The sequence below is a fragment of the Mustela nivalis genome (assembly GCF_964662115.1).
Source record: "Mustela nivalis genome assembly, chromosome: 12".
In the NCBI taxonomy this organism is placed as follows: Eukaryota; Metazoa; Chordata; class Mammalia; order Carnivora; family Mustelidae; genus Mustela; species Mustela nivalis.
In genome coordinates, this window is record NC_139031.1 from 67,577,971 (window position 1) to 67,590,489 (window position 12,519).

Sequence of the window (12,519 nt, forward strand, 5' to 3'; positions counted from 1 at the left end):
ACACTCTTGGTCTCACTCTAAATATATGTATGTCCCTACATTTGGTCTCATTGGTTTTGTAAAATACCATTCCTGGACAAACCCACTGACTGACCATCTCTTCCTTGTATTCCTTGTTGGCACTCCGATAACTTTTTTTTTTTTTCATTACTCTGTAGTCACATTACTCATTGGTGACAATTTTAAACCTTTTCTATTCTCCTGAAATTTTCATCTCTGCTACTTTCCACTTCTTCCTTGGTGTCAGCATGTGACATTACTTACCATCTCAGAGAGAAAATACACAACCATCAGCTGGGCACTTCGTAAACCCCCAAATCACCAAACACATTCCCTTTCTCTTCCTCCATCTGCACCCTCTCTTTGCAAGAGAGGAAGTGGTCCTCCTCCCTCTAAAATTCAAAATCTCCCCAGCTGTGACCTATAGCCCAACATCTCCCAACTTCTCAGAAACTTTAGAAAATCAAATATTTCTTTCTCTCTGCAATATTTTCTAATTTTCTCTTTAAACTTGAGTATTTTCAATTGCTTTTAAGCTTTTTGAAGCCTGTCCTAACGAAAAAATTAAATGTTTACCTGATCCTTCATTCCGCTTTAGCAACAACAAACTTGTCAAAAACATTGTACCTATTTTATTGTTTCTAGTTGCTTATTTCCTGATCAATCTTCTATGTGGCTTACCCCCACCATTCCACCAAAACAGCTTTTGCAAGGTCCCTAGCAGCCTCCATGTCACTAAGTGCAATTATCTTTTTTATGATTTAAGTTTTAATCTTATTTGATTTCTCAGTAGCATTTTACAATGTGGAACACTGTCCCCTTCTTAAGACACTTTTTTCTATTGATGTGTCATATCGTACTCTCCTAGCTTTTCTCCTATATTTGGCCATAGCTTCTTGGTGTCCTTTTCATGCTCATTCTCTTCTACCCAGGAGGTAATGGATAGCTGTCCTCTAGGCCAGGTCCAGGCTTCTTTCTGCTTTCACTTCTCTCCCAAAGCAACTACATGGTTTTAATCAGCATCAATGTCCCTATTGGACATAAATCTTGTGTACCTCCTAAGATGTCCCTCAATTGCCTCCTTCTTATGTTCTTGCTCAGCACCCCACCTAGACCTGGGCATACCTCTCTTGCATGGCGAATACTGGGATTGTTTAATTTGAGTATTAAAGGTTGGGGAGACTTTTCTGAGATGATGTATAGAAGTAGAGAAAATTATCCCAGATATCAAAAATGGCAAAACAAAGGCAAAATTCATAAGAAGAAAAGATGAAGTTGAATTTTGGAATCAGGAAGTTACCTGCTTATATGAATATAAGCTTTACAAATAGGTTGAGCCTGGGTCATAAAGTAGATAAGGAGCTCAGGCCCCACCCAACCAATAATAGTAATTCCATGATGGTTTTCAACAAGGGATAAAGGGTATCAAAACAGTGCTTTAAGATGACAAAACTCAACTTGGGTCCTTATGCGAAGTGGCTCTATGGAAAGAGACAATAGAATCTAGAACACAAAGTTGGAATATAACTATTTTAGGCTTCTTTTTTGGGGTAATAAAGACCTTAATCAGAATGGCAATGAGAACTAGAAGAAAAAATGGGCTAAAAAACACAGGAAAAGACAGACACTAAATTTGACGTGCAGGATATATAGCAAATGAAAATTCAGGTGAAAAGTCTTGTGAAGGTTGAAAGTAATTGGAAAAAGAGTCACTCTTCAATATTCAGAAGGGGATTTCAAAATGTGAAACTAGCCTCTAGGAAAGAAGCCTGGGGTATTCATATTTATTTAAAAGTCACACTCAAAGAGATGATTACAGAATATTCAAAGTTGAGTTTTCCAAAGAGGAGGATGTAGAAAAAAAGGAAGAGAAGAAGGTTGAGGATAGGACTTTAGAAGGTACAGAAAATGTTAAGGAAGGAAATGAAGAAAGGACAAAGGAAGAAGAAATTTAATTTGTGCAGGGCCAGAGAAGCCAAGGAAAAGAAGCATGTCAGGAATGTTCTGAGACACCGAGGGGGAGAGAAAAAGCACTTGGCAAGTTCTGAGTGTTTTTAATCCTTGTAGAGGATTAGGAAGGTTTTGATGAAAGCAGCCCAGCCTTTGAAGAAATGTTGTGGTTAAAGGGGAAAAAAGTTATGTTAGTTTAAGGAGGGAGTGGGATTGCTGAAAAGTTGGTATTTTTGCTTATTTTAGGCAAAGAAAAAGCTGACAGCATATTTATACAGTGTGGAAGGACAATTACTGGAGAGAGGAGACATAACATGATAAGGAAATGATGAAGTGAAAAACGGTTTAGAGGATGGGAGAAACTAATGGAATTTAAGGAACAGGGAAAGGTAAGTTCCAGAAAAAAGGAAGGACGCCTTGTCCTTCCAACCATTGCTGAAAATAGATCAGTTGTGAGGACCTGAGAATGATGTGTTCAGAAGTCTATTCAAAATGGATGAGATCAAGTTTTAAGGCACTGTTGGAAAAGAAAGATAAGGGAGGAATCGGATCACCCACAGTCATTCATCTCCTAAAATGGCCATGTACAAAATAGAAAAGAGGGACTGCCAAGATAGTCTTCCAGCATTTTTTTTTTTGAAAAGTGATTAATGGTAAGTTTTGCCCAAATAATTGTTGTATCTGTTATATTTAGAAAAGTCTAAACCTGAGAAAGCAAATGGGTTTAATCTGTCATGTCAACTCCAATTGATTAGTGAGCCTGCAGTGCTATTGAAAAGGACTATGAGACCTGTTCTAGCTCGGCAGGAGAGCCCCTTGTGATTGATCAGCCATGTCTACTTTGGGCCAAGCATAGAGGGTTGATGTATTTGCTAACTCTGGAATCATAACTGTAAGTTATTTAGTCCAATTTCTGATATACAGATCAGGAGCAAGACAGCATTTAGATATTCATCACAGGTTTTTATAAAAGTAGAAATGTCAGGCAAAGCCACCCAACTTTAAGATTCCTTAACTGAAAGATTTGGATTTTGGAACCCAAGTTCTGAAGCTACAGAGTTAAAGCAGAAATACCAGGCCCCTCTCATTTCTCCAAACTGTTTTCTGATTTCTTGTTCACTCGTTCCTTCCTTTCCTTCCAAGTTCATCTGGGACTGGGATGGAAACACATTTGAACTTTACATTAAAGAAAGTATGACTGAAATTTGCACCACTATCCAAGATCAGTTGTCTTGATTTTTTTCCCTAGTGGAAGGAAACACTATTCTGAATCAAATTGCTTTCAATTTGTACTCTTTTTAGCGAGATGAAGAGAGAGAGAGGACGGTAGGGAGGGAGGAGAGGAACAGCATCTCTCTATACATAGAGAAGTTCCTACAGAAATGGTGGGGTAGGTGGGATCCCTGTGGCAAAGCACGTTCTGTAGTGTCATCTCCTATCAAAGATGTAAATGTTGGTCAGGGACTTGGTTGACGGCGTAGCAGTCCTCTTCATCTGCTTCAATACCCCAATTTAAACTGGATATAGAAAGTGGCTACAGAAAAGCAAATCAGAAGGGCTATCGTTTCATTAAAGACATTTTACTAAGAATATATATATTGAAATGTTTCTTAAGTATAATTAACTTTTTGAATAACATTGTTGAAAACTAATTTCTATGTTTAATGGTTACATTCTTGTTGCTATACTTGTGTTATAAAATTCCTCTGCTGTTATGTAGTGCATTGTTCATGTGAAGCTGTTTTTAAAGGAAACACAGCTCTGTCTTGATAAATATCAGGAAACTACCAGATGTTTCCTACTGTCTAAGCCAAACCAGTCAACAGTATGATCATGCTTTCTCTGACACAGTTGTGAACTATCACATCACCCACAGCCACCCTATAATACAGAGTCCAGTGCTTTAACTCCCAGCAAAACGTACAGCTTTTAAAAGTTTAAAACATAAAACAAAAAACAAAAAATGAGGACCATCATCCTAATATTACTTTACCTTTCTAACCAAAAGAAAACGCTGTAGTCATATTCGAATTCTTAATCCAAAAAAGGAATAGACTTGCTTTCTAATATCAAGTAACACTTCCATAAATAGAATAGAATTTATATTTTTTTCTCTTTTGAAAGTAGGACATTATTTAAGAGATTAGGCAGAGAAAAAGTTAACCTGTTGTTTAAGAATAATATATTAAGAAAGGCTAGTATCGAAGCAAGATTCTTATTTGAATAACCTAGAACTAGTTGTAGTTCCCTTGCTGAGCAGGCATGCTAATGTTGATGCCACGTGGGCAGGGGGTGAGGTGGGGAGGGAAGACAGGTTTTCACACTGAGTAAATGGCATCTGCAAAAATTGGGTTGCAGAAAAACTTACTTAGGCTTACTTAGCTATCAGCCAGCAGTTCCCTGGAGAGGTATATTCAGAAAGCAATGGGAAGACAATGGCAGATTCAAAATGTTTGGAGTGGAACTTTGAAGTCAAGCTGAGTCATTTATACCTTACATCCTCAAGCAGGCAAAATAAGGCCATGAAAAGTTTCTGAAGGAAATATTTTATAAAATTGCTATTGAGATTCTTCATGAAGAGGGGTAAAGAGAAAAGTGTGAAGGGCAGAGGTCATGGCATGCCTTTGTATAAGAGCCTGGAAAGAATGGCTATCAATAGGCTGGAAAAGCTCCAAGAGGCAGAAGCAGGCAGAGAATCATGGTAGAAGGTTCCGAAGTGGAAGGAGGAAGGGGCTTTGAATAGAGAGAAGCTTCCAGCATCAAGAAGATCACCAGTGAATGAGAATTTAAAGGCACTGGATTTGACAGAGAGTCATGTGCAGAATGTCGGTAGTAAGAATGGAAGTGGAATTGCAAGATTGCAGAAGAATGAGTAATTAGTAAGGGACAGAGTCAGGCAAATGGTACAGAAAATGCTCTCAACAGTCGAAACTGAATAAAAGCATGGAAGGTATTGCTCACACAGGAAGCAGAACAAGGGAAAGTTTACTCTTTCTTTTATCATTATAATTGTTGTGATTATTATTGATTGGGGTGGGAGGGGGCAAGTTACATTTTTAGGCAGAAAAGAGGAAGCCCATTGAGGTTAAGAATTAAAAAATCTAAGGGAGACAGCATAACTTATATAAGTTCCAGGAGATCCAGGGATACAAGAGCTCAGAAAGATAGGCTTGGCAACAGAAAAGGAAAATGCTTGCTTGTCCATCAGAAAAGAAATGGACCAAGAAAGAAAGAGGAACATTTGAGACATTTTCATACAGGAAGGAGGAAAAGTAGGAGAGTATACATGTGAAGTTCTCAAACTTTTCTCCTGAGTAAGAGGGTAGGACAAGTACCAGCAAAATGGTGGGCTAAAGCAAGGCGGGACTCTTGAAGAGAAGAGAGAGAGTTGGTGATGGATACGGTGGCGAATTCAAATGACAAGTAACAGAATCCCAGGCAGCAAGGGGGCTAGCTGAGGTTAACCAGGTTTTCTCCATACCTAATTAATAGCCTGAAAGCAGAAGAAACTTCAGATGATGATGGTGGAGAGATGGATTTTCACTAGAAATTACCTGGAATTTGGAGGTGAGAGAGAGCGGAGGGTAGGGGATACGTAGAAAGACGACTGGATAGTGAGGCTCGCCAAGAAGGATGGCAGGAAGACGATTCAACTTAAGGTTGAATTTTATCTTGGAACTTCCTCTTCATTGAAACCGTCAATGGTATTCGCTACACACGAAACTGCCTTGGGACAGCACTTGGGGGAGATGAGGAAAAGACTCAGAGCAGAGCACAGTGGCAGGAGGTGAGATCAAAGGGATCCGGGGGGCGTGAGTGTGGTGGGATTCTGGACCACAGGAGACACTGAGAAAGTAAGTCTCAGGAATTCACATCCATGGGCCACGGGTTCCCACAGGACTTGCCACGCAAGAGGTGAGTGAGCTCTGTCAAACTCTTAAAGGATGGTATGAAATTCATCTGATGCTGGAACGATACAGGAATGGTGTGAAAATGGCCAGCTGCCAGGTTGGATGCGGGCAGTGAAACCCAGATGGTGGGGAAAATGGAGGAAAGTAAAGCAGCTACAGAACGAGGATGTGGACAAGCCTCTGTGGTTCTGTAAAGAAGAGGGAGAGACGAAGTCCCCGAAAACTCACCGGTTTGGGATTGAAGACGAATGTGCTTTCACGTAAACCTGTGCTGGCAGAGACAAAGGGGAAGAGAAGGGAACAGAAATGGAGTGGCCCCTGCAACGGGAAAGCGCGAGGACAATGCTGGTATTTAAGTTGGTGATTTATCATGAAGCAGGACGCAGTTGTCATCAGATTTTATATTCTGCCCGAGGTGCTGCTCTCCCTGAAAGGGGGTCAGGGTCCAGGCCTGAGGTGCCTTTGACCTTCTGGCTCAAATGATTGATGAAAAAAAAATCCTGGTTTAAATAAATCATCTAAGAGCACCAGGGGTCAGGCCCCTGACAATTTACCAGGCTTCGAATAAGGAGAGAAGGAGAGTGAAGTGCATCCATAATCAGCCTTCATGGCTGGCCTGGGGATTGGCTGAGGTATGACCTCCCACCCTCCACTGCTCTCCTCTGCTCCCAGAGCCCCCTACCGCACACCCTCCTGATCTCCCTGTTGTCACTCCCCTGGCCCCCGATTTTTAAGATCCTCTTATGGATCCCAGAAAGTGCAGGGCAAACTGGCTTGGGGAGAACTACAAATGATTAAAACATAAGATTCGCAATTCAATGGTAACCTGGGGAGTCTGAATTAAAACCAGAACATTATCTCTTAGATAGCTTCAAAGAGGAGAAAGGACCTCTGAATATTTTCTGTGCCTATCACATCAGAGAGTACAGCACAAAGAAATATTTCACAAAGTGAACGTAAGTATGAAATGAAGGACCTCACTCACCCTACATTACCAGCCTCCCAGAAAATCCCTCCCCTTTGTTTGCACTCAGTCACACTCTACGCCTAAAAGCAACCATAATCTTGACTTCTTACCCCATCTATTAGTTTTACATTAAAAAATTTCACTGCCACGGGGCACCTGGGTTGCCCAGTCCTTAAGTGTCTGCTTTCAGCTCAGGTCATGATCCTAGAATCGAGCCCCACATGGGGCTCCCTGCTCTGTGGGAAGCCTGCCTCTCCCACTTCCCCTGGTTGTGTTCCCTCTCTCATTGTGTCTTTCTCTCTATCAAATAAATAAATAAAATCTTAAAAAAAAAAAAAACAACACTGCCAAAAGACAAAAAAGGTATGCAGCTTGCTCATGATTAAAGAACCACAAATCAAAACAATGACACAGAAATAAAAAAGTAAAAAGTTCACCATCATTTTGCTCATGTTTTTAATACACTCTGGGCATAGCTCCAGATAGAAATTATTAATATCTCAGATGGGAGATATGCCAACAAAAATACTAGTACTTTCATACATTGAGGTAGCGCAAGATAATGGAAAAGTGGGATGTACAAAACCAGCACTGTAATCCCTTGGGTGAAGGAGATGAGAATTTCTAAGTTTGAAGTATAAAGAGGGTCATCGTCTTAGAAGTTAGCAGGTGAGGGAGACAGGAGGAGTCGAGGTCTCTGATGTCATCAAGGAAGAAGCAAGGATGGCAGGTAACTGATTGCCATGCGAGAGAAGGGCAAAACGGAGCAGCCTGAACTTCAAACATGACGTGAGGGCAGTAACGTCGTGGTCAGGATATGGCAGTGGAGGCCCCTCAGCGCATGAAGGAAAATGTGGAAGAAAGGGCAGTGTCTTGGAATGACTGGGATAATAGGAAAAGCTCATGGAAGGAGATAACCCGGAACATGGGTCAGTTTGATTACTGTGGAATGGGAGAGGGCCGGCACAGAGGCGGGTGTACGCGGGGCTTGTGCTCTAAGTCTCCCAGAAGCCCTCACTGTAGTGAGAGGGTACCTGGTCTGGACTAAAAGCCTAACACAACCTCTTCCATGTGGATTATGTAGGCAATCTACTTCTTAAGGTAAATACTTATTGACCCATTTGAGATTAAAATAGACTGTTTGGGGTGCCTGGGTGGCTCAGTGAGTTAAGCCACTGCCTTCGACTCAGGTCATGATGTCAGGGTGCTAGGGTGGAGCTCCGCATCAGGCTCCCTGCTCAGCAGGGAACCTGCTTCCCCCTCTCTCTTTGCCTGCCTCTCTGCCTACTTGTGATCTCTCTTTCTGTCTAATAAATAAATAAAATCTTAAAAAAAAAATAGACTGTTTGGGGGCACCTGGGTGACTCAGTCTGTTAAGTGTCTGCCTTCGGCTCAGGTCATGATCCTGGGGTCCTGGGATTGAGCCTTGCTCAGGCTCTCTGCATAGTGGGAAGTCTGATTCTCCCTCTCCCCCTCTCTCAAATAAATAAGTAAATGAAATCTTTCCCAATTAATTAATTAATTAATTTTTAAAAAGCGGGCTGACTTACCCTGGGGGTTGAGGGAGGGTGTTGAGCATATGTACACAGCATGTCAAATGGAATTTCAGGAGGTTAGCTCGCTCCTGAAACCCACTCACATATATTTATGCATACATAGTACAGCTTAAGAGCTCCCGGTTTTAAAAAAATAAAAATGAGTGTTTGAAAGAAAAGTTCGCCAACTGAGGATATTTATTTAAACAAAGGAAAGTCAGAAGTCCCGACTTAGACATATGACCTTTGGAAACTCCTTGACTTGGGAGGGGAGGGAGCAGGGGGAGGCGCCGCGAAACACTTAATCTTGTCATCTCTAGGATGAAAATAAGTCATGAGGTCTTTAGATGTTCTGAGGCATTTCAGTGTTGGGGGGGTGTGTGTGGTGGGGGGAGGGGTCCCCCACAACACCGAACAATTCTTGGACATCAGCTGGGTATGTCTGAATTCAACGCAATCCTGACACTACCCACCTGAGACAGCCTCAGATCCCATAGGTTAAGCTCCCAGTGCTCCCAGACTGATGCTCCCCAAACACCACCTCCCACTTCAGATGCTGACTGTAAGTCCAGATTGTTACCTTTGCTTCTGACCGACTGGCTATAAATGAGAGGTTCCCATGTCCTCCTCCTTGGGTGGGATTCATTTGCTGCAAAGGCTCACAGAACTCAGAGAAGCATTCCTTACTAGATAGCGGGCTTATTACGAAAGGATAGAACTCAGGTACAGCCAGGTGGAAGAGAGGCACACAGCAAGGCTCGAGGAAAGGCAGCATTCTCTCCTGGAACACATTTCCCCAGCCTCCACTTAAATAGCAATGAGAAGCTCTCCCAACCCTGTCCTTTTGATTTTTTTAAAAAATCGTTTATTTATCAGAGAGAGAGAGAGAGCACAAGTGGGAGGAGGGGCAGAGGGAGAAACAGACTCCCTCTGAGCAGGGAGCCCAGTGTGGGGCTCGATCCTGGGACTCCAAGATGATGACCTGAGTTGAGGCAGTCGCTTAACCAATGGAGCCCCTCAGGTGCCCCGTCCTTTTGATTTTTTAAGGAGGCTTCATTATATAGGCACGATTGGATCATTGGCCTTTGCAATTGATTCACCCTCTAGTCCCGCTCTTCTCCCCTTCCCCAGGTCAGGGGGTGGGACTAAAACTTCAAATCCTCTACTCACATGGTTGGTTCTCCTGTCAACAAGCCCCCACCCTTAGGTGTTTTCCAAAAGTCACCTCAGTCACATAGCAACAGATACCTTTGTTGCTCTCATCACAGAGGAAGTGCCAAGGGTTATGGAAGCTCTGTGTCAGAAATGGGAGGAAGACCAAATATGTATCAACTTATAAATCACAAAATCCCATGGGGTTTAATACCTACATTGTCTCCCTCTCAGGATCAAATGAAATAATGGATGGTGCCCAGAAAGTGTCAAAAGACCATACAAATAGACAGAAGTCACTATTAGTGTTATACTTATTTATTGCTTGTTGGTTTATTCATCCCAAGAATATAGCTCTTCCTAGAATATTGACGACATGAGGAGCAGAAAAACATCTTTTTTTCCTCCTACTAGTGAATAAATGGTTAAATCTCTCCATCTCTACTCTGGGATTAGGACTGGGAAAATAAATTAAATATCTTTCAAAAGGGAGATTTCCTTTAGATTTGTTAAGTGGCCTGAATTATGAATTAGATGGTTAGAACAGTCTTCTTGACTTCAGAGCATTTCAGAGATACTATACAGTCCCTATTTTTCCATTGCTGCTCTCAGATTTCCTTTTCTGGGTATCCTTAACCTAAATGCCTGAGACGGGGAGAAAGGGAAAGTTTGGGTTCCATTATGTACTAAGTAGCAGGAAAACACTGTTAGAGAAAATCCAACCAAATACCCCAGTCAGCTGCAATTTTGGCTTAACTCATTTTTTTAAGCAATTAAGAGGTTTAGATTAGTCTAATCAGAATTTGCCAATAATAATAAAAACCATACAGATGGAGGATGAAAACTATAGGAAGCAAGAGAAAGGGGAGAGGAAAGTGGGGGAGAGAGAAGAGCAAAAGAAGGAAAAGAGGCAGAGAAAGAAAACCAGTGTCTCAACAATGTGGAAAACCAAGAAGATACATGAGAATCTAACCCAATGGCCTTTATTTTTTTATCCTCATTCTTTTTTTTCCCACCCTTTATTTGTTACTGGTTAATTATGCCAGGTACTAAGGGGAATACAAAAGATGTATATGACTCAGGTCTTTGTTATATACATACGTCCAAGATAACCTGATGGTTTCATGTGAAATAAATAAAATCAGCTTCTCTAGAGAATACAATGTACAACATCCAAGGAAACAATATTAAGCAATGATACAGTATAAGATTCCAGTGGAAACAAGCTTTCTGGCTTTGAATCCTGGTTTCGCCATTTAAAACCTGTACAACCCTGGGAAATTTACCTGAGCTCTCCAAACCTCAGTTCTCTTGCTGTAAATGGGTGTAATCCTACTGAGATAGGAAAACTGAGGGACCTCATGAAAAACCAAAAAACCAAAAGACCCCTGCTTTCTTGCTCCTTTTCCTCCTTCTATTCTTGCTAGGATGTGCATCCTGACCTTATACATGGTTTAGAGTACTGATAATGTCTTCCATGAAAAGTCAAGCAGTTAATGATTTCTTTGGAGTTTTCCAGAACAGTTGATAACATCTAAGGAGTGACTATGGGGTCATCAAGTCTATCTTCCAAGACTATACACTCCAGCCACCTGGATGTCCAAATCCCCGGCTCCAGGGCATAAGTGACTTATGCAGGGGACCTGAGCTTCCATCCTCGCTTTGAAGTTCGAGAGGACACACACCGCTGACCACTCCCATATAAAAACCTTAGATCCCCAAGCAGAGATGAGACTCTCTCTCCTTTCCCCTCAGAGACTCTCATGTGATGTGTCTATATCTGCTTCCTCTCTTCAGTAAATTTCAGTAAACTATCCTCCCACTTCCTCTGGGCTCACATTTGATCTGCATGAAGCCAAGGACCCTGTTGGCTGGTCCTGTGGAATCACCTCTGGGTCCTTGGATGGGGCCAGCCTGCATCACTGGTATGAATCTTATAGGGTCCTTCTGAGGATAAAATAGGTTAATGTGTACAAAGCCTTTGGGACAAAGTCAGATAAACTCAACAAATGTCAACAAGCATCAGGAATAGGCACAGGAATAGGAAGAAGCCTCCAAATAAGGAGTCTGCAGACTGCATATGCTTGTTGTGGTTTTGCTGCCCTAATTTGCTATAAGACCTTTATAAATGTCACTGACCCACAGCTACCACAGCTTAGAAACTCACAGGACATAGTCCACAGTACCCCCTTTCACTTCTGATACCAGTTACAAGTTCAGGGGTACCCAAGACCACTCTTAGAGTCAATAATTTGCTAGGAGAACTCACAGGGCTCACTGAAAGCTATTATAGTCAAGGTTGCATGTTCATTGCAGCTGAAAGAGACAGAGAAAATCAGCCAAGAGAAGTGATGCATGGAGCCGAGTTCAGGAAAGTTCCAAAGATGGAGTTTCCAGTTGCCTTCTCCCAGTGGAATTATGGACAACATGTTCCTCTTTCTCTCAGAGATGATGTGTGACAATATGCATAGGGGATTGTTAAACAGGGAAATCCACCAAAGCTTGGCATCCAGAGTCTTTATGGGGGCTCCATACTCAACTACCCACATGCTTAGGTCCCATCTCTAGCCTCCCCAGAGATCAAACTGACTCACACAAGATTCAAAGACTCACCTTGAGTCACATTGTTATTCTTCCTGGCATAGTTCAAAGTCCCCAGGTAAACAAAGACATTCTTAGCAAGCAGGACATGCAAAGGGCTCAGAGATCAGCTTGGGACTGGGGGTGAGTAGTAAAAAGCCAGGCTTCTCTTTGGGCAAGTTTTAAGTCATTACTATATACTATCAAAAGCCAGACTTCAGCTCTAACATTCTGGACTAATGGTTTTCAGACTTTCATTACCTGGAACCTACAATAAGAGATGAATTTTTACATGGTGACTTGGACAACTATGTTTTAAAAGATAAATACTTACCCTTTTACAATATGGAATGTGTCCCGATATTTTATTTTATTAAATCATTGGTACCATTCCACTAAATTGATCACTAAGTGAGACAATGAT